This window comes from Dermacentor silvarum, chromosome 1 (assembly GCF_013339745.2).
Source record: "Dermacentor silvarum isolate Dsil-2018 chromosome 1, BIME_Dsil_1.4, whole genome shotgun sequence".
Classification (NCBI taxonomy): domain Eukaryota; kingdom Metazoa; phylum Arthropoda; class Arachnida; order Ixodida; family Ixodidae; genus Dermacentor; species Dermacentor silvarum.
In genome coordinates, this window is record NC_051154.1 from 100,170,112 (window position 1) to 100,196,123 (window position 26,012).

The following is a 26,012-nucleotide window of genomic DNA, read 5'->3' on the forward strand; positions in this document are numbered from 1 at the left end:
AGAGTGGAGGTCTGCCCGCAGGATGGGCAGGCGTCGTCGCGATATACGTCAGGGTAAACTAGTTCGTGCAGAACGGCCAGACACGGATATGTGCCGGTCTGTAAAAGTCTAAGCGAAACAGATTGCGCCCTATTCAATTTGGGGTGAGGGGGTGGAAAGACCCCTCTGGAGATGTAGAAAAATTTTGTTACCTCGTTGTGAGTAGCGGGAGCATCCCTGTGGCCGTAGGGGGGAGGGGGGAGGGGTGTCGGCTCTCCTTACAGAGGAAGCGCGGTCGGTGAGGTCGCGCGCAGCCTCGTGAGCAGACTGATTGAGATTCGGGGGAGCACCCTCGACCGACCCTACGTGAGCGGGAAACCAGTGAATCGAATGATGCGTGAGAGCATCCGGATTGCAGACGCTAAGAAGACGAGCAGCTTGCTCGGCGATGCGACCCTTCTGAAAAGCCCTAACTGCCGTTTTGGAATCGCTGTAGATCTCAGACCCACGACCGTCTAGCAGGGCGAAGGCGATGGCGGCTTGCTCGGCGACTTCGGGGTCTGAAGTGCGAATTGAAGCGCTATTGGAAAGCTTGCCGCTGGAGTCGACCACGACGACGGCAAAGGTATTTCCATCGCTGTACTCCGCGGCGTCGACGAAGCGCGCTCTGATGCCTTGTTGATAGATCTGTTTCAGAATCGCTACTGCATGCTCTCGCCTTGCGTCTGCCCTCGTTGTGGACGGGATGGACGTTTCGAGGCACGGGGGCCACTTCGAACTTGTCTCGAATGCACCTAGGGATCGGGGTACTGACCCTCGAAGATACCACAGGAGGGTAACCCAGCTCTTCGAGGATGCATTTACCTGCCGCTGTGGTGGTCAGGCGAGCGAGTTGCGCGCGTTCTTGGGCTTCGGCAATCTCCTCGGCGGTGTTGTGTACCCCCAGCTTGATGAGATCTTCGGTATGTGTCCTAATGGGTAGCCCGAGAGCCCTTTTGACTACTTTGCGGATGAGAGCATTGAGCTTGTCTCGCTCCGCTCTGAGCCAGTTGTGCATAGAAATCGTGTACGTGACGTGGCATAATACGAAGGCGTTGATAAGGGTGAGGAGATTGGACGAGCGCTCGTCCCGTGTTCTTCCTCGTCCTTGTGTCGTTTTAGCGCTATGAATTTCAGTTAAAATTATAATATATTGGATTCAGTAAGAAAATTTCCAACTGACCAGCAAACATTTCTGTTGCTGAAACCAAGAATACAGGCTCTAAAAGGCAGGATCACAGGTACAGACAAATTATACCAACACTGCGTAGCGGAGTTTGTAATAATCTTTCTCTTATTATAGCGAAACGTCTACAAGACAAAAGAAATAATGCGTTGTCTCCAGCACGCCTCAAAATGAGCACATTGCTGAAGGAACAAGTCCAGACCTGTGTTGATAGAAATTTAGCGTCGGTATCTATATGCGACAGCGTAGCCTCGTGATGGGCACTTCCATTTTTTTGTGTCTGGGAAAATTCTCTGCGCCAGGGATATAAAAAATGTTGGTAATCCGTCGAGTTTTACATATATAGTAGTAACTGGATTTTTCAATGACACCAAGAACAACATAGGGGAAATTACTTGTACTTACTAATTGAATTAAAGAAATGATAAATTAATGGAAAATGAGAACGGATGAAAAAACAACTGTCCGCAGGTGGGGAACGAACCCACGTCTTCGCATTACGCGTGCGATGCTCTCACCATTGAGCTACCGCGGAACCGTTTTCCCATCCAGTTTCTGGGGTATTTATGTGTTACAACTAGAACTAACCCTGGGAGTGTTAGCCAGCGCCACCACTCAGAAACCTTGGGGCGGATGTGGAACATCCTTTCTGCCGCAGGCGTCACGAGCACGTGATCTTTTTTGGGTGTTGGCAACTGGTCAATAAACCCACATATGCTACCTGAAGGCATCAATGTTGCCGGATTCGAGCCCTCGTTGTGTAATGAACGAGAAGAAAGGAAACCAAGTAGCCCGATTTTTATTATTCATATCACAAGAAGCCAACAAACAATGACACCAAGAACAACATAGGGGAAATTACTTGTACTTACTAAATATATATATATATATATATATATATATATATATATACATTGTGAGCGCGACCCATGACTGACTCTTCTTACTCTCTCTACGTCATCATCACTTGTACAAATTCCTCATATGTATTTATCATAAATCAGCCGCACAGCTTGTTCTTCGTAGTAGCTCGAGCTCGGCTGGAATAAACGGTTCCTTAGAAGTGGTGGAAGGTGCTTTTCGTTCCCAGAGACCTCTCGCCCGCTCGGGTCGCCGCATACCACCTACTGCCATGTCTGCTCAAGACAATCCGAGCACGTCCGCTACTACCACCCCAGCACAGCCTTCGCCATCCGTCGTGGCCATCCACAACCGCCACCGTGACCCACCAGTCTTCGCTGGTCTGCGGGGAAAGACGTCGAGGAATGGCTCCAAAACTACAACCTGGCAAGCGACTTCAATAAGCGGGATAACACACAGAAGTTGCTCAATGTCCCCTTCTACCTCACGGACGTCGCGAAAACCTGGCTTTGAAACCATCAGCCTGGTCTCCCCGACTGTGAAACGTTCACGCAGCAACTTCGTCAGATCTTCGGCGCTTCCGCTGTTCGCACTGAGGTCGCGAAGAAGAAGCTCGGTGAGCGCGTCCAGTTCCCCGGGGAATCGTACACATCATACATTGAGGATGTGCTAGCTTCGCGCAAATGTGTCAATGCCACCATGTCCCAGACCGACCCCATACGGCATATTATTGCGATAGCAATTATATGGACACTTCCACCGGATTTCTGCCGTCGGCGTCGCCGTCGCCGTGAGGTTCCGTATAGATAAAATCTTCGCCGCGCGCCGTATGCCCGAGCGGAAGCGTGCGGGGACGCACGCTGTTACGGAGAGCGAACGCACTCAATCTTCCACGCGCAAGCAAGGAAGCGGAAAGCGAGCGCCGGAGGGGGGGGGGGGCGCATTTCTACTCTGCCAACAACCGCGCTCGTCGCTCGCTCGCACCGTCTCTTATCTCCACACGGCTCTGACCTTTATGCGCTGTGCATTCGCCGCTCAGTTTCCGTTGAAGCGATAGACCGCACGTACCTTCGCCCGCTGCGGCGTATATATGCGCTTGCTGCCAGCGTTTTGACAGTCGTTGTCTGCAGTCATTCAGTGTGATCTATTCATGTTTGTTTGTGCGCGCTCACACCACAGTTAGTAATAGTCGGGCCACATTTTCCAACGCACGCTACACATGCAATGCTGCCCGGATCGGCAGTGCAGCGCTACAGGTGTGTCCCTTCGCACGCGCTGCCCACGGGCAGCGCTTCTCATCCACACCACCGTTTCACAAGCGCCTTCTCGTGGTCATCGAGTCTCTCTTCATGTCGGTCTACTTACGTCGCAGCACACCTGCTTACTTAATCAGCTCATGTTTACTACAATTCATATTGCTACCAAAGCCGCTCACCTTACTTCGTATGACATTGCTGTGTTGCTATCGCATTCATTGCTTCGCCCTTAGGGCGAAACTGTGACATTTTTTATTAAAGACATAAACACAATCGCCTTTAGCGCACTCGCCGCACAAAATCTGCCACCATCCAAGATGTAATAGCCACTTGCCAGCGCCTAGAGGAACTTCAATATCTACGACTATGCACGGATAACACAGACCTCCGCCTGCCTTCAGCAGTAGAATTGCACACGCTCATACGTGATATCGTTCGGGAGGAACTTCACGGGCAGTGCTCTTCCTGAGCGAAAGAACCTGGCGTCTTCCCTTCTCTGACCGGCTTACGCGAGATAATCAAGCAAGAGATCGCCTCTGCGTCACCTCCGGTCCCTGCGCTCGACAGGCGCCAACACATGCCGACGTCGCGGCTCTCCCTCCGGTCACCGCGGCCCCTCTACCAACGGACCACTATGTCCCTGTGGCTTCACTGACGCCACCAGTGCGGGTGCAGCCTTACCGCTCCGCTCCGCTTCCTGCTCGACCCATTTGCTACTACTGTGGCTATCGCAGGCATATGTCCCGGTTCTGTCGAAGGCGTCAACAGCATGAGCAACGTGGTTATACACCCGAAGAGCGAACAGGCGTCCGACCAGCAACGGGCTACCAGAGAACCTCCTACCGCTCTTCATTTCACCGATCACCCTTTCCTCCGTACCCTACCAACACGCCTCTCAATTCTCGACAATATCGCCGCAGGTCGGCTTCTCCACGTCGTCGTTCCATATCACCTCTACGACCTGCTTCTCATGTCTCCAACGGCCACTCGGAAAACTCTCCGATGCAGTTTTAGGAGGGGAAACTGCATCCACCGGACAGCCCACAATTCCTCCAGAGCGACCGTCGAACTTGTCAGTGTTTGCGGAAGGTGTGCCCGTCGAAGCTCTCATTGACACAGAAGCCGCCGTTTCGATTATTCGGGCAGACTTTTGTTCCCGCCTCCGGATAGTCATGAAGCCTTATTGCGGCCCGTCTCTTCGTGCAGGGACCAACACATCATCATCACTTGTACAAATTCCTCATCTGTATTTATCATCATCAGCCACACAGCTTGTTCTTCTTCGTCGTAGCTCTAGCTCGGCTGGAATAAACGGTTTCTTATATATATATATATATATATATATATATATATATATATATATATATATATATATATATTGAAAGGGGGATTTATTGAGACTCGTCCGGGGGATCGCAAGTAGCTTTGTAGGCACATTCCTAGCTGTTGGCATCCGTAGCTCGAGCTCGGGTCTCGCGCCGAAGCGATGGCAATGCCCACGGCGCCTACATGCATATTCCCCACTACAATTGCCCCCGCTGCAAAGGTGAGCCATCCTGGCGACCTAAGGTGATGACACGATGAGGGGGTCGTGGTACGGCTTCAGGCGGCTGATGTGAACCGTCTCGCGGCCGCGGCGGCGCTTGTCCGAAGACGGTGTCACCGGTTCGACCACGTAGTTGACAGGTGATGTACATTCAACGATCCGGTACGGACCCTGATATTTTGGAGCAAGCTTTGGGCTAAGGCCTGGAGATTGGAATGGCAGCCGAAGCCAAACGTGAGAATCCACGGCGAAGGACTGTGTTGGCTGATCGTGGTCGCGGCGATCTTTTTGGATGCCTTGGGTATCCGATGTGAATGAGCGAGCCAGTTGACGGCACTCTTCAGCATGTCGAGCAACTTCTGAAAGCGGGGTGAATTCAGAGGCGTCCGGGTGATACGGAAGTACGGTGTCAAGGGTAGAGGATGGTTCACGTCCATAAAGAAGAAAAAATGGTGAGAAGCCTGTGGTAGCCTGAGTGGCGGTATTGTACGCGTAAGTCACAAAAGGGAGGGCGTCGTCCCAATTGGAATGATCCGACGCAACGTACATTGTGAGCATGTCACCAAGAGTGCGGTTGAACCGTTCCGTCAGACCGTTAGTCTGTGGGTGATACGCCGTAGTGGTGCGGTGAATAGTGCGGCACGCTGCCAGTAGCTCATTAATAACGTCCGACAAGAAGACGCGGCCTCGGTCGCTGAGCAGCTCTCGCGGTGCGCCGTGCCGTAAAATGAAATGCCGTAAGAGGAACGCTGCGACATCGCGAGCAGCAGCCGAAGCAAGAGCAGCAGTTTCGGCGTATCTTGTTAGGTGGTCTACTGCGACAATTATCCAACGATTGCTGTGAGCAGTGCATGGAAGGGGCCCATAAAGGTCGATCCCGACTCGGTCAAAAGGACGTGCAGGACACGGTAAAGGTTGCAGTGGGCCTGCCGTATGAGGAGTTGTCTTGCGTCGCTGACAGGCTGCACATGACCGAATGTATTTGCGCACATAAGAATACATGCCTCTCCAGTAGTACCGCTGGCGGAGCCGCTCGTACGTTTTCAGGACGCCAGCATGTGCTTGTTGTGGGTCGGCGTGGAAATAAGTGCATATGTCGGAACGCAAATGGCGAGGGATGACGAGCAGCCATTTGCGACCGTCTGGCTGATAGTTCCGGCGGTACAAGATGGCGTTCCGCAGCACAAAATGGGTGGCTTGGCGGCGAAGGGCTCGAGGGCATGTATCCGTTGAAGAAGTAGTTACAATGTCAATGAGAGACGCAATCCACGGATCCTTTCTCTGTTCAGAAGGCATGTCAGAAACAGTAAGCGCAGCAACCGGGCAGTCCGTGGATGCGGGTTGCGTGTCGTCGGATCGCACGGGTGACCGGGAGAGGGCATCCGCGTCAGAATGTTGACGCCCGGAGCGATAGATGACGCGAATGTCAAATTCCTGGAGTCGAAGAGCCCAACGTCCAAGACGCCCCGACGGGTCTTTCAGTGACGCAAGCCAGCACAGCGCGTGGTGGTCTGTCACAACGTCAAAGGGATGGCCATACAAGTAAGGGCGAAATTTGCTTAAAGCCCAAACTATAGCCAAACACTCTTTTTCTGTCACAGAGTAATTGGTTTCTGCCTTTGTGAGGGCACGACTAGCGTAGGCAACCACATATTCCGGGAAGCCAGGCTTGCGTTGCGCAAGGACGGCTCCAAGACCAACGCCGCTGGCGTCCGTGTGAACTTCGGTCGGAGCACTCGGGTCGTAGTGACGGAGAATGGGCGGTGAGGTAAGTAGACGACGCAGAGTGATGAAGGCTTGTTCACATGCCGGAGTCCAATCACGAAGGTCACCAGGCCCAGCAAGGAGCTTCGTCAGAGGTGCGACGATGCAGGCGAAATTGCGCACAAAGCTACGAAAATAAGAGCAGAGACCGACAAAACTTCTGAGCTCTTTCACTGTAGTCGGCCGCGGAAATTCTGCGACAGCACGAAGCTTGTCAGGGTCGGGGCGGACGCCGTCTTTGGAAACGACGTGACCAAGTATGGCGGGCTGCGAAGCGGCACTTTTTCAAGTTAAGTTGAAGGCCGGCGGTGGCAAGGCAAGTCAGAACTTCGCGTAGACGAGTGAGGTGAGTGGTGAAATCAGGGGAGAAAACTACTACGTCGTCTAAGTAGCACAAACACGTCTTCCATTTGAGGTCTCGCAAAAGATTGTCCATCATTCTTTCGAATGTCGCAGGTGCATTGCATAGGCCGAATGGCATCACCGTAAATTCATACAGGCCGTCAGGCGTAATGAAAGCTGTCTTCGAGCGGTCGGACTCATCCATCGGGACTTGCCAATAACCCGATCGCAAGTCCAAAGAAGAAAAGAATTCGGCACCATGTAGACAATCCAGGGCGTCATCTATACGCGGTAGAGGGTAGACATCTTTTCGTGTAATCTTGTTAAGGCGACGATAGTCCACACAGAAACGAATCGAGCCATCTTTTTTCTTAACCAGTACCACGGGAGACGACCAAGGACTACATGAAGGTCTGATAACGCCACGTTCAAGCATGTCCGAAACTTGCTGAGTAATGACACGACGCTCGGTGGATGACACGCGGTACGGTGGCTGGCGTAATGGTGCGTGTCGCCCCGTATCAATGTGGTGAGAAACGGTACTTGTGCGGCCTAATGACGCTTGGTTCAAGTCAAAAGAGGCGTGAAAGTCAGTTAAAAGGGTAAGTAGGTGCTCACGTTGTGTCGGGTCGAGGTCATCGGCAATAGAGCGACAAAAAACATCTGGTGAGATCCGGTCAGATGGGACATGGGGCGTCAGTGCTGCTACGTTAGTTGTAGCCTGGTCGTCGGCAGCAGGGAAAGACACAATAACGTCATCGTCCACAGTCTGGATGGTGCCAATAGTCTCGCCACAGCGCAAAGCCAAAACGTGCGAATTTGGGTTAGAAACCAGTATTTCCGCAGCACCATGGTGAACCGTGAGGAGGGCGAAAGGCAACGATATAGGGTGGCGGCGACTGAAGATGGCAACGGGTTTGAACAAGACCGTCGCGTCGGCAAGCGATGTGCATGAAAGAGGGACAAATACAGCACTGTGTGGAGGAAGGTCAGTATCTGAAGCTACACAGATCCTGCTAACATCAGGAACTTGCAAGTCGTGAGTTGGCAAATCGCACAGGACGGAGAACTGAACCTCAGCACGTGCACAGTCAATGACGGCATGATGGCGCGACAGAAAATCCCAGCCGAGAATCACATCGTGGGAGCAACAGGTTAGCACAAAGAATTCAATCGAGTACAAAATGTCTCGAATCAGCACCCTGGCAGTGCACATAGCGACGGGCTGAACTTGTTGAGCGGTGGCTGTTCGAAGCGATATTACCGAAGGCGTCATGGTCACTTTACGTAATAAACGGCAAAGCTTTTCGCTAATCACGGATATGGCGGCACCTGTATCGACGAGCGCAAAAGATTTGATGCCATCCACTGACACTTCAATAACGTTAGCGGGGGAGAAGCGAGGACTTCGATTTTCCGACGACGACGCAGTTCGTGCCTCAGGAACTGCGGAAATCAGTTTTCCGCCTCAGTACTGGCGCTGGGCCGACGACGCATAGGTGAGAGGGAGCGGCGGCGAGGGGAAGGCGAGCGACGAGCACCAAAGGGCTGGTACTCCGGAGCTGGTACGTCATCAGCAACGTAGACTTCCGGTGGCGGCTGTTGTGGCATACGAAATGGTCGGAATCCGTAGTTGGGGGCTCGCGTGGTGCCCATGAAGGCCGGGAAACGCCGGCGGCAGAAGCGCGCTACATGTCCCGGGGTGCCGCAGGCGTAGCATATGGGGCGGTTATCAGCAGTGCGCCAAGGATTTGTATCCTGCTGTTGTGCACCGAAGAAGTGAGCCGCCGGCTGCCGAGGCAAAGGCGCAGGAGAGAACAGCGGCGGGCGAGGCGCTGAAGGCGGAGGAGAGAACACCGGTAGGCGAGGAGCCCGTGCAGCCGCCTCAGCATACGTCAGAGGTGCGGCCACGGGAGCCGGCTGAGACGAACATGGAAGAGCTTCGGTCACTTGCTCTTGAATCATCTGCCGGATCGCTGGAGCCAAAGAGTGAGAAGGCTTCTCCGTGGTCGGCAAAATGGAGAGCTGTCGCGCAACCTCCTCCCGCACAAATTCTTTTATCTGAGTCAGCAAAGTTGTCTGGTTGTCGCCAATAACCAATGCTGCTAGCGAATCTTCCGTGGGTGGTGGGCGTCGAGCTAAGATGCGTTGTTTCCGTAGCTCGTCAAAACTTTGGCACAAGTTGATGACGTCAGCCACAGTACGCGGATCCTTCGCTAACAACATTTGAAAGGCGTCCTCATCAATGCCTTTCATAATGTGTTTTATCTTGTCCTGTTCAGCCATTGACGAATTCACCCGCCTACACAGGTCAATGACATCTTCGATATAGCTGGTGAACGTTTCACCGTGAAGTTGCGCGCACCCACGTAGGCGTTGTTCAGCGCGAAGCTTGCGCACAGCGGGACGCCCGAACACTTCTGCAAAACTGGTCTTGAATGCAGTCCATGTGGTGAAATCGTGTTCGTGGTTTCGGAACCAGAGGTTCGCGACGCCGGTAAGGTAAAACAACACGTTATGAAACTTGCTGGCGTCGTCCCACTTATTGTGCCGGCTTACCAGCTCGTACGATGACAACCAATCCTCCACGTCATGATCATCGGTGCCGCTAAAGACGGCAGGATCACGCTGGCGCAACACACCAGAAACGATGACCGCTGGAGGCGGAGGTGTATCTTCCTGGGCGGTGTCGTCAGGCATGGTCGTAGCAGTGGGGAGCGTCCGGCTTCGGAGTTCCAGTTTTCGAGGTTACCCCGCACCTCCACCATGTGAAAGGGGGACTTATTGAGACTCGTCCGAGGGATCGCAAGTAGCTTTGTAGGCACAGTCCTAGCTGTTGGCATCCGTAGCTCGAGCTCGGGTCTCGCGCCGAAGCGATGGCAATGCCCACGGCGCCTACATGCATATTCCCCACTACAATATATATATATATATATATATATATATATATATATATATATATATATATATATATATTGTACTGTGAAATAAGAAGCAGTGGGGATGTGTCTGTGAGAGAGAGAACGACGAGAGAGAGAGGTGTCCATATAGAATTCTTTCGATTAATTTAACCAAATTGGCATTTTCTCTCCTGCTCTAGATTGGTCATTCGCAATCAGGATTCCGGACTTCTTTTCCGTATTTATGGCTGAATTTCTAGCTGTAGTTCTAGCCCTACGCAAACTAAATTCATCAATATCGGCGGTAGTAATAATAACAGATTCTTTATCTTTATGTTCCTCGCTCACAGCAAATAGTGTCACTAACCTTTTACGTACATTTCATTTTCTAGTGCCTGCCCACATAAATTTAATTAGATTGCTTTGGGTGCCTGGACATAAAGGATTAGTCATGAACGAAATGGCTGACAGTCTCGCGAGAGCGGCCCTCAGTGGCCCTGTATTAAGATTACTTCCTACAATAGCTTACCTAACGACTACTAGATTCAGGAGATATTCAATTATTCAAGACTTCTTGAACCCAGCTGTAGCTAATTTCTCAGAATATCGACACCTCCTATTCCCTTGGCCCAAAAAATCCTTTCACACCAGAAAAACTGAAGTCATCTTTACCCGATTACGTTGTCGGGTACCAATATTAAACTTCTATCGTCACAGGGCTGGTCTGGTGCCCTCCCCTCTGTGCCCATTCTGTGGAGAAGATGAAACAATAGATCATTTTTTTCATATTCTGCCGCCGTTTTTCTTCTTTAAGGAAAAATATTCTCAAATCAAAATTTACACAGCTTGGTTTAAGCTTTTCTATTCTAAACATCCTTTCTTTAGGAGCCTCCTCTCTTGGAAAGTGCCACAGGGATATTTGCTCAGCCGTGGAGGAATTTATAAGTGCTTCAAATAGATTTTCTTAAATATTTTTTTTTCATTTTCTCCAGTTAGCTCTACCGATTTTAGTATTAAAAAGATTGCCTAATTCCATCCAAATCTTGGCCAATCCCCCGCAGTGGGTATGCGCCATCAGATAAGGCATACCATACCATACCATACCATGCCTTGTGTCGGTGCTCGATCGGCTGTGCTACCTCTCGCCGCTTTATCGTTCTATAGTCGCGAACGCTGACTTCCCCAAGTGCTTCGTAACAATTGATGGAAGGTGCTGGACCTGTTGCAAACCTGGATCTCCGCAGCCGGACAATCCCTGTCACATCTCCCATGCCTGAGGAGACTAGCCCTATACCGATCCACCCCCGGCACCGCCTTTGGTCGTCTGTCCTGGTGCGCCACGCCAACGGGATCCTCCCGTATTCAATGGCACTGACGATCATGACGTAGAGGACTGGCTGTCATCGTACGACCGAGTGAGTACCCACAACAAATGGAATGACGCTGACAAGCTTGGTTACGTACCATTCTACCTTTCCGGGGTCGCCCATCTTTGGTCCGCAACCAAGAGGCTGACTTTTCTACCTGGACAGCGTTCCGAACGAAACTTCAAGAAGTATTCGGTCGCCCTGCTGTGCGCAAACTTCGGGCTGAACAACAGCTTCGCTGTCGGGCCCATCAAAAGGCGAAAACTTAACCTGCTACATTAAAGATGTAGTTGACATTTGCCGGCGTATCAACCCAGATATGTCCGAAGATGACAAAATCAAGAACACATTGAAAGGCATAGACAATGACGCCTTCCAAATGCTCTTGGCAAAGAATCCTCAGACGGTCAACGACCTCACCTCGCTTTGCCAGAGCTATGAAGAGCTACGCAAACAACGGCTTTCTACGCGCCGAGCTTCCGCTCCGGACGTCGCGCTTTCAGCTCTGAGTGACGGTGTCAGTGCTACTCCTTCCAGTTCAGCAATCTTCGACCAAATCAAGCAATTTGTACGAGAAGAAGTGGCACGCCAACTCTCTCTTCTGCCAGCCAGTCAAGCGTCGGAGTCACCCTTGTCTCCCGATCTCCGTCAGGTGATACAAGACCAAGTCGCTAGCGCCGTACCACTTGCTCATCAACCGCCTCCTACGCCTGTTCCACTTACGTACGCTGCCGTTGTCGCAAATCCAATGCCTCCGTCTGCAGCTATTCAATCCAGACCTACCAGTGCTTTTCCCTCACCTCCGCAAGTCGCTGCAACATATGCACCTCGAAGCAGCTACTGGCCGCCACAGCAGCCCGTGCGACCACCTCGCCAATATCTCCATCAGTCTCAGCCCGCTGTTCTCAATCCATGGCGCACCCATGACAACCACCCTATCTGTTATTCTTGCGGCCTGCCTGGGCATGTAGCACGGTTTTGCCGCCGGCGCGGGTGGTATCCTTCGGATTCTCCGAGGGCACCAAGCAACGGTTTCGACACTCCGTTCCGTTCCGTTCCGCTTCTCCCGCTCAGCAATTCGAAGCCTCACCTCCTGCTTCCCGAACCTTCAATACCCGTCGGTCCCCGTCACCCCGTCGGCGTTCTCTGTCGCCGCTTGTCCGCCGCCCTGAAGCTCTCCGAGAGGAAAACTAAGCAACGCAGTTACAGAGGCAAGAACTGCGATCTCAACAAACTCCTCAAGACCGAATTTATTTCCTGCGAACGTCCTTGAAGTTTATGCAGACGCCATTGCCGTTCATGCGCTTGTAGACACGGGAGCAGCAATATCAGTGATTTCGAACCAGCTTCGTCTTCAACTAAGAAAAGTCGCGACGCCATATTCTGCTGTTTCATTACGCACAGCAAGCGCTGCGCAGATTGAACCCTTAGGGAAGTGTACCGTGCGTGTTCTTATAAGCGGCACTTTATACCATGTTGAGTTCGCTATTCTGCCCCGCTGCTCCCATGCCATGATTTTAGGATAGGATTTTGTCATCTCATCATGCCGTTATAGATTGTGCCCGTGCTGAACTCGCTCTGTCGCCATTCGGCCCCAACGTTTTTGAAGATACTGATGACGCTTCCGGTCGTGTGCTCGTCACCGCCGACACCGAGATTCCTCCATACTCTGCCGCACTTGTACCCATTTCCTGCGTTGGGTTTTCCGACTCCACAGTTCTTTTCACGCCGTCTAAACTTGTTGCTCGCTGTCATCTCTTCTTGCTCCGTTTGCCCTTCTTGCCATTCGACAAGGTTCCAGCGCACTTTATGTCTCGAACCTATTTCCTTGCCCTGCTAGCCTGCTCAACGATGAGTGTCTTGGTTATGCTGATGCAATCGAGCCAAGCTTCCTTTATGATGTGCCTGACGACCCGGATTCTCCTCAGGTTGACGCTATGGCCCTTCAAGTTTCTCCTCCGACGCCGCCATGTGACCCAACATTTTCCCGATGTATTGATCCCAACCTCACTCCAAGTCAGCACGCCCAGATCGTCGATCTCCTTGACCGCTTTTGCACGTCATTCGACCTCCAACCATCTCGCCTAGGTCGCACTTCCACTGTTGTCCATCACATCGACACCGGCAACCATGCGCCTTTACTCCAGAGGCCGTATCGTGTGTCCGCCACGGAGCGTGGCGTCATCGCTGAGCACGTTGAAGACATGCTCCAACGCGGTGTCATAAAACCTTCGCACGGTCCCTGGGCTTCTCATGTAGTGCTTGTCAAAAAGAAAGATGGCACAATTTGCTTTTGCGTGGATTACAGGCGCCTCAACAAGATCACCAGCAAGGACGTTTATCCACTACCTCGCATTGACGACGCGCTAGACTGCCTCCAAGGCGCCGAATTCTTCTCATCTTTAGACTTGTGATCCGGATACTGGCAAGTGCCTGTGGCTGAGTCAGACCGTCCGAAAACGGCCTTCATCACACCCGACGGTTTATTTGAATTCACCGTGATGTCATTTGGCCTGTGTAATGCGCCTGCCACATTTGAAAGAATGATGGACAACATCTTGCGCGGCCTCAAATGGCAGGTATGCCTGTGTTATCTGGACGACATCGTTATCTTTTCACCGGACTTTCCTTCCCACTTACTTCGACTTGAACGCGTCCTCAAATGCGTCGACGATGCTGCAGCCTCCAGCTTAACCTGAAGAAGTGTCGCTTCGCCGCCCGGCAGCTGGTCATCCTCCGCCTTGTCGTGTCGAAAGAAGGTGTACTCCCTGATCTGGCGAAACTACAAGCTGTTCAGTTTCCACGACCAAAGACCTTGAAAGACCTGCGCAGCTTCATTGGGTTAGCGTCATACTTCCGCCGTTTCATCCGCAATTTCGCCACCATAATAGCACCTTTAACGCAGCTTCTTGGTGGTGACCACAACTTGTCCACCTGGGCTGCGATTTTGTAGTGATGCCTTTATGACTTATTTTAGAATAGTCTTATCATCCACCGCTCACGGCCGGCTGATCCCGTTGATAACGCGAGCGGACCGTCGCTCTGACCACTGACAAAGCGCGATAAGCGCGAAAAGGCATTATTACTTTAAAGTCATCGCTACAAAATACCGGCCCTGGTCACCGGATTGCGATGCGGCATTCACGAAGCTGCGTCGTCTCTTGACGTCTCCCCCAATCCTGCGCCATTTCGACCCAAGCGCTCCAACAGAAATCCACACGGATGCCAGTGGCGTCGGCCTTGGTGCCGTTCTTGCTCAGAGTAAGGTTGGCTTCGATGAGTATACGTCGTCGCCTTCGCCAGTCGTGCACTCACTAAACCTGAATCGAACTATTCAATAACAGAAAAAGAGTGCCTGGCTATAATTTGGGCCATAACCAAATTCCGCCCGTATCCCTATGGCCGCCCATTTGACGTGATTACTGATCACCATTCGCTGTGCTAGCTGTCGCCCTTAAAAGACCCATCCGGTCGTCTTGCTCGATGGGCGCTTCAACTGCAGGAGCACGACATTCGAGTGCTGTACCGTTCTGGCCGAAAACACTCGGATGCGGATGCCTTGTCTCGTTTGCCACTAACAGACGAGGTTACCTCCCCGAAGGCCCCATTGTCCGAGTCTTCCCTTGCTGCCACGGATATCCTTCTGGAGCAGAAGAAAGACCCTTGAATTGTGTCAATGCTCAGTTTCTTGTCCACCGCATCGACAACCACTACCAATCGCGCCTTACGTCGCCAAGCACATCACTTCTCCATTCGCGACGGGCTGTTGTACCGTCGTAACTACCTCTCGGACTGCCGCAAATGGTTGCTTGTCGTCCCTCGACATCTACGTTCGGATATTTGTGCAGCGTTCCACGACAATCCCCAGTGCGCACATGCAGGTGTACTAAAGACATACGCGCGTCTACGCCTTCGTTACTACTGGCTTGGGATGTATCGATTCATCCGTCATTATGTCCGCTCCTGTCTCGTTTGCCAACGCCGCAAAGATCCCCCTCGTCGTTCAACCGCTCCATTGCAGTCTTTGCCTTGCCCAGCACGTGCTTTTGATCGAGTAGGCATCGACATTTATGGACCTTTGCCAACCACATCAGACGGCAACCGCTGGGTAATCGTGGCCATCGACCATCTTACGCGCTATGCGGAAACTTCCCCTTTGTCCAGCGCTTCTGCACGTGACGTCGCCTGGTTTCTCCTGCACCGAATCATCCTTCGCCACGGAGCTCCCAGGGAATTACTCAGTGACAGAGGCCGCGCCTTCCTCTCCGACGTCATCGAGGCTCTCCTCAAAGAATGCTGCACCATTCATCGCACCACTACTGCATACCATCCGCAGACTAATGGCATGACCGAGCGCTTTAATCGAACTCTTGGTGACATGCTGGCCATGTACGTTGCATCCGACCAAACCAAATGGGACCATGTTCTACCATTTCTGACCTACGCTTATAATACCGCCACGCAGACGACCACGGGATTTTCGCCCTTCTTTCTCCAGTACGGACGCGAACCTTTTTCTACAATGGACACTATCCTTCCATTCCGCTCTGACAACACAAAAACCACTACCTTGTCTGAAGCTGCTGCACACGCAGAAGAGTGTCGCAAGCTATGCCGTATATTTACGTCAGAAGACCAGCAACGCCAGAAGCACCATCGAGAAACTTCCCATGCTCCTGCATCCTATGCTCCTGGCTCGCTCGTGTGGCTTTGGGTTCCAGCCTCTACCCCTGGACTGTCACCGAAACTCGCGTCGAAGTACCAGGGACCCTACCGCGTTATCCAGCAAACGTCTCCAGTCAACTATATCGTGGAACCGCTCAAGCTATCTTTGGATCATCGCCGTCGAGGACGCGACATTGTGCATGCATGTCCAGCGTCTCAAGCCATACTATGATCCGCCTGTCTTGTCCTACCCCTAGGTCGCCGGGACGGCTTCTTTTTGCGCAGGGGAGATAACTGTACTGTTAAATAAGGAGCAGTGGGGATGTGTCTGTGAGAGAGAGAAGGACGAGAGAGATAAGCCTTGTGTCGGTGCTCGATCGGCTGTGCTACCTCTCGCTGCTTTATCGTTCTAGTCGCGAACGCTGACTTCCCCATGTGCTTCGTAAGAATATATATATATATATATATATATATATATATATATATATATAGTCAGCACGGAGTCTGACACTGCTTGTATGATGACGTATACCTACGAAACCGAGCAGCTTGTTCTTGTTCCTTAGTGAAATGGCACAACCTACTCTGGGGGATCGGCCATGAATCGGGTGGTGAAAAAGACTGTTATTACCATTTGTAAGCTGGCATTGTTCCTCTTCGGCTTTTCTTTAAGCGCAATAATGGTGACACCATTGAAAGTCCTGTATAATAGGCCGGGAGCTGATGCTGCATGGTGATGTTGATGGTAGAGGTGATGACGACCTTAAAGGCAGTGGCACATAGGCGACTGGCCGAAAATCTAGTTGCTTTCATAGATGTATTATAGACCGACAAATAACTTCATTCACTAGGTCCTGAGAAGCCCTGCCCTAGGGCAGAGCTGCGGGCCGCTCCCACGTGGGGACGGGTAGGCCGAGCCTAACCGCCTCATCGTGGGCTCTCTGGACAGCCGAAGTTTGTCGTGAAAGTTCTGAGCTCTGGACGGCAGAGCTCCATTCTTCTTCCGTGATGAGATTGGGTCCCTGTAACGAGGGGCATCGCCAGAGCATGTGTTCTAGATTGCTAACAGCCGCACAGTCATGACAAGTAGAGCTAAAAGCCTCTGGAGTGATCGAATTACAGAGAATAGCTTAATAATAATACGCAGCGGCGCAATCTTCAACCGCGGCGCCACCAAGGAACACGAAGAAATCACAAGCGCAGATGATGATGATGATTTAATGGCAACGCTATTGAAACTGGGCGGTGACAAATAGTCACCTAGCCTGCTTGATTTAATCAGGTATGCTAATACATGTTCTTATCAAACATTTTTGTACATATCTCATTAACCTTTTTTTTTCCCCCTTCAAAATCTGCCTTGTACCGCTAACTATGACTGTAAGAGATCCGGTCGTATCTATCTCTTCCCTGCTTTTTTCCCAGCAATACTCTAAACGTGTCTTGCTTATCTCGAGTGCTGACCGCAGGAGCGCGAGACAGAGCGCAACCACCCGCCGACGGCGGCCAGGAGTGTTGTATACGCCTGGGCCGCTCAGTCTCTTCTCAAATAAAAGGGGCTGCGGTCATCTGCAACGGCGATCTCCACAATGAAGTTAAAAAATAATAATAATCAATCAAATGTCTATTTAGTGTCCAGGAGTAGCTACGGAGCGTTCTTACTGGTGCACTAGAAACTAATACGCGAGACAGAATGTACACAGAAATGTGGTAGCCAAACTAATATGAGATAGAGAAACAAATAGGGAAACAGAAAGTAGGGTCACGTAAGCCCGCCATTTCTCGAGCACATCTTCAGTGAGCGTGAAATCGCTCCGGGATTAGTGGGCAAGCACTTGTGCCCCTTTCGGTAGGCCTTTCAGTAACGGGTGTTTCTTTCGTGGGATCGTCACTTGAGGTGTCTGCCGCCGAGCGGCAGACGACTCAGCCCGCTCGCGATCTGAATCTGTGGGCAAAGTAGGGTCAGATTCGGGTTGGACTGCACCGGAAGAGCGGGAATGCATCAGCTCGCTCGCCGACGCATCGATCATGGCATGGATAGCCTCGTTGCCGTGCTTGGGTTCGAGAAGGATTCTCAGTATGTACAAATGCATAAAAAAAGAAAAGATAGCTAAATTAAGCTGGAAAGCTAAACTGCCAGAAACAGACAACGCACGCACACACGCCCTCACGCACCCCCCCCCCCCCCCACACACACACACACACAAACAGTAGCCGGTTCAGACTATAATGTGCCAAGGGCTATTGTGCTGTTGAACAGAATGACGCAAAGAGAACTGCTTCAAGCCGAAAGCCACGCCGCACTTTGCGCCCGTTTTGAAATGGCTGTCTTAAAAAAATCTGACTTAATCATTTCTTGCACTTTCAATGAATCAAGGCACATTGTCTATCCACAGACAGCGATCTATAGACGAAATGGTGTCAGTACTTCTTCAAAAGGCTATAGTCTGCCAAAAAGCAGGCAAAGAAAAAAACGACGGGCGACGACTGCCAAATGTTTCGTTTTTCACTATATACCTATTAAGTGCCTGATGGAAGCGTTGGTAAAGAAGAGAATCGTACGATTTCGTGGCTCACTTGGCAGTCTGCGCCTGTCGTCGCGAAACCTGTCTGTCTAAAGCTTTGATGAAGCTGAACGCCGTTTGTGCGTGTCGCGAAGGGAGCACGGTTTGCTTGGTGTGCCTTGACATTAGTACGCACTACCGTACATCTAGTGAATCCCGCAAATGAACAAATGCTAGCCTACCAAAATCAGCCCAACAGACCGAGCCGGACAATTAGACGCTGCACCCCGCACGCCTTCTAGTCGCGGGAGCCACAATGGGATCGAGGCGCCATGCCCTTGGAGTCGCAGCACTGATTGGCAGCACCGAAGAACCGTTTAATTTGGCGTCAGTAACCGTGAGCTTCGAGGCTCTGGGCCCAGACGACGTCCTCGTCATGGGCGCAGAGCGCGGCCAGCAACGGCGGCTTGTAACGCCGCCGCAGCCGGGCGCGCACGGCACCCAGCAGCGGTTCAGGCACCCGGCGCTTGACGAAGAAGCGCACCAGGGCCTCCCGGGGGGTGCCGCGGTAGAAGAGCGCGTACACCAGATCCAGGCAGGCGAAGCGGATGCGCGGCGAGCCCGAGAAGAGGCCTTCGAGAGCGATGCGGCAGCCGTCGGTGACGATGACGCGGTTCACGCGTTTGGTGCTCATCACATGCTCCAACAGAAGGAACACGATCTCTAGCTGCAGCTCCTCCCCGCAGACGGCCATGAGTCGCTCGAGCGGGTACAGCGTGTAGTTGTGGTTCACCTCGATCATCTTGAAGAACAAGCCCTTCGCTCGCACGTACGTCAGGCCATCCGCCTTGTCGAAGAGCAGCAGATCGTTGAGCATGCGCGTCAGGCTGAACGTGCTCAGACGGCGGCCGTGCATGGAGACGATCTCATCAATGGCGTTCAGCGCGCCCAGCACTAGGTTTCGGTTGCGGCTGTGCAGGCATCGCGACACGAGCGGCACCACGTCGACGAGAAAGCCCTGCACGCTGCCCATGAGGGGCATCTTGCGGTGAAGCGCTTCAAAGGCGCGCACGTCTTCCGTGTCCAGCGTCACCGCCAGCGTCCGAAGGAAGCCCTCCACTTTTTCTGACGACGGGGTCAACAGTCCCCGCCGGGCCAGGCTCACCAGCAGCTTCATTGGCCACCCGGTATACCGCTGCTGGGCCTCCGAGCCGTTCGCTTCAGCCTCGAGCTGCTACAGTCGCGGATAGGTTGCCTCGGCTGCCGTGTCGTCCTCCTCCTCGTCGTCGTCCAGCACTGCACCGCGGCTCACGGGCGCCTCGAGCTGGCGCATTGGCTTTCCATGCGGCTCACCTACCAGACTTCAGTGTTGCTTCCTCCCTCCTTAACTGAATTCATGACTAGTGCGCAGGGATCATACACTGAGCGTCGGCAAGAACACTGCACCTATACCTAGCTGATGCCGTTGGCCCAAAGCACTACAACAATTCTTGGCATGGACTTTTGCAGTCCTTTGTAAGCGATTTAGGCAAGGATATGCCAGGTTTGTTAACAAACGTCGTGGATTCCCTGTAGGTTTCAAGGAGACGCTCCGTGATCTCTTAGCTGGCACCTGTAACAAGATGTCTCGGTATATGAGTTAGGTGATGACAAACCAGGACATCAACTGGAATTCATCTTCATTAATCGTCGTGCTCTTCAACACACTGTAAGAAAATTCTAGCCTTGTGACAGTGAGCGTTTCCCTGATGAATGAGTCCATGTCAGTGCAGGTGGAGAAACAAGAAGTCATGAGTGTGGCGAAGCTGGCAAGCAATCATGCTACCAACGCCTGCGCCCAGTTTTCATAGTGCATGGGCTCCACTACAATCAGCCGCCCGCGGGATTCCCCAGCTTTACCGCCGCGATGATACCTCACCCATATTATAGCGTAAACGGCTCTGTTCACTGTCGATGCTCTGGACGAGGGAGCATCCAGGCCAGCAGGTCCACCAAGGCGCCTCTGTGGCTTCCTGAGCTGCTCGAAACCGCGATTCGCATTGTAGCAAGGGGGACCGAGGGAAACCATGGAAAGCCGGCGCGGCTGAGAGAGACATGACATTACAAGAGAGATAAAACTTTATTGTGTCTATGATGGGGTCCGGGGGTGGCGGGGTTTTGGAGACTAACCCCCAGCCCCCCAGGACTGGCGCGGCTGAAACCGGCTGTTAGCCGACGACGAGCTGACGGGCGCTACACATATTACATCGCATGCACCCCACAGCCTACAGGGACGAATGTCCGTGGTGTGGGGCCACACCAACCCTATACCACATTACGTGGGAGTGCACGGCGCGCTACACAACATAGAACACCATGACACGAACACCACGAGTGAGCAATGGGAGGCACTGCTGTCCAGCTCGGCCCCGACGACCAGCTGAAGCTGATCTAAAGAGCAGAGAAGATGGCAAGAGCCAGCGGAACCCTGGACTAGGGGCCCCGACCATTAGCGATGCCCCATTGGGGCAAGACAAAACTGTATCTTTGCATTAAAGTTTATCTATCTATCTGACGGGGCACCGGAAATTGATAACGCCGGAAAGGAAAGTGAAAATTTCAAACATACCGACCAACAGCAGCCTGAAGACGATGAAGTCCACTTTTTCAATCGCTGATAACATGTGCCTTTCTGTTTTATTGCCACTAGCGTTCTTGCGGAACTTCACCCAGTTTGCGGTATGTGTGTTTGTCCGTACCTAACATCTTTTCTGTATCCAGTGACCCAAATTGTCAACTAGCTTGGCCCACTAGCTATAATGTGCTGGCTGCTGCCGTTGTTGTTGCCTCCAATATATGGCACGTACCCCCGAGGGGATATTGGCCAAAGTTCGCAATGGAAACATAACGGAATGCCTCTTCCCGCTAATTTAATGGTCTCTATTACCTATATTTTCCTACTTATATTACCTATATATTACCTACTGGAAATTGAACCTCGCAACGTTCAACACGCGAACCCTCTCGAGTAAGGCTAACTTAACAGGGCTCTTTGAGGAATTATCAGGCATTGTCTGGGATATTATTGGCCTTATGGGGTTAGAAGAACTGGTGAGGCTTATACAGTGCTAAATAACGGCCACGTTATCTGCTACAGAGGTCTTCAAGACAAGAGAAAATACGGGGTAGGACTTCTAATCCATAAGGACATAGCAGCCAACAGTGATGAATTTTACAGCATTAATGATAGGGTAGCAGTCGTCGTAATAAAGCTGAATAGGAGGTATAGAATAAATGTAGTACAAGCCTACGCTCCAACCTCCAGTCACGATGATGAATAAATAATGATGATGTGTTGTGTTTAGTGGCGCAAGGGCCAGATATGGCCAAACAGCGCCATGCAAGTGGTGATGTGTGACGATGTTATGTCAATGCAATGGGCAGATGGATTGCAATAGGTAGATGTTACATGGCTGTAAAAGGGCCTAAAAATCAGTCGCTGTAAATGTGCGTAAAATAGATAGGTATTAAAATAATGAACATGACAGTGAGGTGTGCTGTGACTATAAAAGATAAGTTATAGCGCCATCATAATAAAATTTACGAGTACGGAACTAGCACTACCGCCTAACGAGGCCCTTGAACGCAAGGGTACATGAGGCGTGTGCTCTACAAAAAAAATGACAGCAGATCCACGAGGTGAATGATGATGAGTGGGCGAGCTCCGGAGGGAATCATCGGATCTCCCGCTTAAGGGGACGCTAGCACAAACGCGTTAGAAACGTGCAGTACTCTCTATAAGGGGGAGCGGCCACAGCGTCTTACGCAGCCATTTACACATGCCCGAACGTGCACCGCGTTTGCCGACGCCATCACATGACTGCTGAGAGAGTATACCCCCCGTATTCATAAACGCTCCTCGACTTGAACTTGACTTGCCACCGCTTTGGGCAGCGCGTTCGAAACGCGTTGAAGGTAAGGTGGAGAGGCCACAGCGTCTTACACCAGCTTCTTACACGGGCCGTAACGCGCTAGCACAAACGCGTTAGAAACGGGCTAGAAACGCGGCCTTTCATTAATGTTGGGTATTTATAGCCATCGTGGTGCGTTTGTCCATGTCCGCTTCGTGGCGTAGTGGGCTAACGCCGTGCGCTCGGAAGCGAGGGGTCCCTGGTTCGATTCCGCGCTACGGACACAACTTCGGAATTTTTTTCTCATTTTTCTCAGACTGGTTACACACTACTACTACTACTACGACGGGGACGGAACGGGTGCCGCTATAAGGAGCTTCGCCCCTAAAAACTACTATCGCAGGAGCACCCTCTGGTGAGAGGGTGCGCTACGACATTGCTGGGCTAATAACATGTAGCACTACATCATTTAGATAGTTGAGAACTGCTTTCACATTAAAGAATGGTTCTGAGCCCAGAAACAATGTTGGATGTAGTGGGATATGGTAATGAAAGGCTTGCACAAAGTGCTTTTTCCGTTCGGTTTCTGCTTTCTTACACTCGACAAGTACGTGGAGGACGGCGAGCATTTCACCACATCTTCCACATAGTGGAGGTTCGTTGCCAGTGAGTAGGTAATTATGGGTACCAAATGTGTGCCCTATACGCAGTCGGCAGAACAAGACATCAATTCGTCGCGTTTTCGTTGTGGAAGGCCAGAAACCTAATTGTGGCTTAATCACATGAAGCTTGTTATTTGTTTCTGCGTCCCACTAGCGTTGTCAGTGGCTTCGCAGTTTCTTTCGTAAGAAAGGCTTCAGGTCTGTGGTAGGAACAGCAGCAGTAGGGGTGGCTTGCGATGTAATTGTTGTGGCCATTTGGTCTGCTAGCACATTGCCCTCGATGCCTCTATGACCAGGCACCCAGCATATAATAGCATGCTGGTTAGATATATATGCTGTACACAGAACGGAATACAGCTCACCGAGTATAGGATTTTTGTGTTTGCAAGAATGACATTAGGGCCTTTACAACGCTTAGGGAGTCCGTGCCTTTTGAAGTTTTGATTTCCTTATGTGCTTCACAGCCGACAATAGTGCATGAGCCTCGGCCGTAAAGATACTCGTTTCCGAGTGCAGTACACCAGACTCCGAGAAGGATGGCCCTACAGCTGCATAAGATACCCCGTCACGTGATTTAGAACCGTCTGTGTAAAACTCTGTGCATGAGTACTTGGCCTGGAGTTCAAGGAAATGCATTTTGATATGTGCCTCTGGTGCGTGCTTAGTGACCTCTACGAACGATGTATCACAATCTATAAGCTGCCACTGCCACGGCGGTAACAGTTTTGCTGGAGCCATAGGAAATTGTTCAAGAAATGGAATACCCATTTCGTCACTGAGGTTCCTCACACGCAATGAGAATGGCTTTCTTGCTGCAGGTCGGTTATGGAAGAGTACGGCAGCGGTCACATCGTTTATTGTTGAATAAGAAGGATGTTCAACATTTGCTTGTACTTTCAGAAAATATTTAAAACTGCTGTATGACCGCTGCAGATGAAGTGACCACTGATTCAACTCTACGTAGAGGCTCTGGATTGGACTTGTCCTGAAAGCATCAGTCGCGAGACGGATACCCAAGTGGTGAACGGGGTCTAGTATTTTTAATGCACTTGGCGTTGCAGAGTTATAAATTATAGACCCGTAATCAAGGCGTGAGAGGACAAGACTGTTATACAAGTTTAAGAGACACTTTCGATCACTGCCCCATGTTGTGCGCGATAGAAGCTTTAGGAGGCTCATTGTCTTCAGGCACTTTGTCCTCAGACGCTTAAGATGAGGAATAAACGTCAGTTTGGAATCTAAAATGATTCCTAGAAACTTATGCTCGATGAATAAATAGAACAGTTTTATGAAGATGCTGAATTAGCGATGAGAAAGGTGCAAACTCAGTATAGTGTAGCCATGGGCGACATCAATGCAAGCGAAGGGAAAAAGCAGGCTGAGGAACAAGCAATTGGCAACTACGGCATCGATTCTAGGAACACTAGAGGTGAGATGTTGGTAGAATTCGCGGAAAGGAATAGGCTCCGAATAATGAATACCTTCTTCAGGAAGTTTAGCAACAGGAAGTGGACCTGGAAAAGCAGAAATGGAGAAACAAGAAATGAAATAGATGTCATACTCTCTGCCAATCCCAGCAAAGTGCAGGATGTAGAAGTGTTAGGTATAGGGTAAAGTGCAGTGGCCATATGTTAGTGAGCTAGATCTAGGATTTGTCTCAATTCGAAGACAGAAAGAGTAAAATTAGTGAAGAAGAAACAAGGCAACCTAGACGCAGTAAGGGTAAAAGCAGACGAATTCAGGCTGGCGTTCGCAAACAAATATGCAGCTTTAGAACAGGAAGATGAAGATAACATATAGGTAATTAATGAAATCGTAACTAGGCTTATTTCAGAAGCAGCAATTGAAGTGGGAAGTAAGGCACCAAGGGATATGAACCGGCAGGTAAGCTCTCCCAAGTAATAAAGGACCTAATAAAGAAACGACAAAGCATGAAAGTGTCCAACTCAAGAGATCAGATAGAATTCGCTGAACTATCAAAACTGATCAACAAGAAGAGTGTAAGGGCTATTCGAAATTATAACGTGGGACAGATTGAGGAAGCAGCAAAAAAAATGGCTGAGGTTTAACTCTTGTAAACCTAGTTATCACGAGCGAAAGGTCTCTTTGGCTTGGTTTTGCAAAGACTATGCACACAGTGTTTCATTAATGCACGCTTCCGCAATTGGTAAGCTTCTCTATAACGTGCTAATCTGGCCTCCCTTTGCTCCGGTGTTTCAGCAGCCAACTTCGCCTTTGCTTGAGATTTCGCAGCCTGCCGTCTAGCTATATCTACTGGATGATTGGATTCAGCCTGTCGCTTGCGCTGAAGCTACGCACAGAAGGCCGAGCCGGCGCGCCATCAATGGCGAGACTGAGTGACCAAGCGCCGGCAAACCAGCCGTTAAACCCTCGCCTAATCACATATGGTACCGCAGCGGCAAGGCTCCGAGCGAGCGCAGCTGCGACGCCTCTCCGCAGCGGATCACGTGGCGTGACGTCACACCTGCCACACTTGCGCTCCGGCGGCTCAAGGTCATTGCGACGCGATGAATGCGAGACATGGCGTAGTAGAACTTTCGCTCTAAAATTGCCGCAGCATGAAATCAGTGAGAAGAAAACTTGGCATAGGACAAGGCAAGATGTATGCAATGAAAGATAAGCAGCTAGGGTAATGCCATCAGCGATTTCTATGATATAGTAAAAGCAGCAGAATTCTATAGTGACCTGTGCAGTACCCATAGTTGCCACGCTACCTTCATTCTAAGTAGTTATGAACAGGATAAAGAGGCTCCTTCTATAACTAGCGATGAAGTTAGAAGGGCTTTGCAAGACATAATTCGGGGAAAAGCGGCAGGGGAAGGGCCTTGCATTGCATTGTATTCAAGATGAAATACCGGTCGATTTAATCAAAGATTGAGGAGATATGCTTGAAAAGCTTGCGGCCCTTTATACGCAATGCCTCGCGACTTCAAGTGTACCAGAGAGCTGGAAGAATGCCAATATTATACTAATCCATAAGAAGGGAGACGTTAAAGAATTGAAGAATTATAGGCCCATTAGCTTTCTTTC

At 51.0% G+C, this 26,012-nt stretch overlaps 1 protein-coding gene across 1 annotated transcript in view; it reads left to right on the forward strand.

The window, feature by feature from the left end:
• The window catches only part of LOC119433473 (putative sodium-coupled neutral amino acid transporter 7), a 531,279-nt gene that overhangs the window by 305,444 nt on the left and 199,823 nt on the right, over positions 1-26,012 (forward strand). The gene's annotated exons all lie outside the window — the stretch shown is intronic.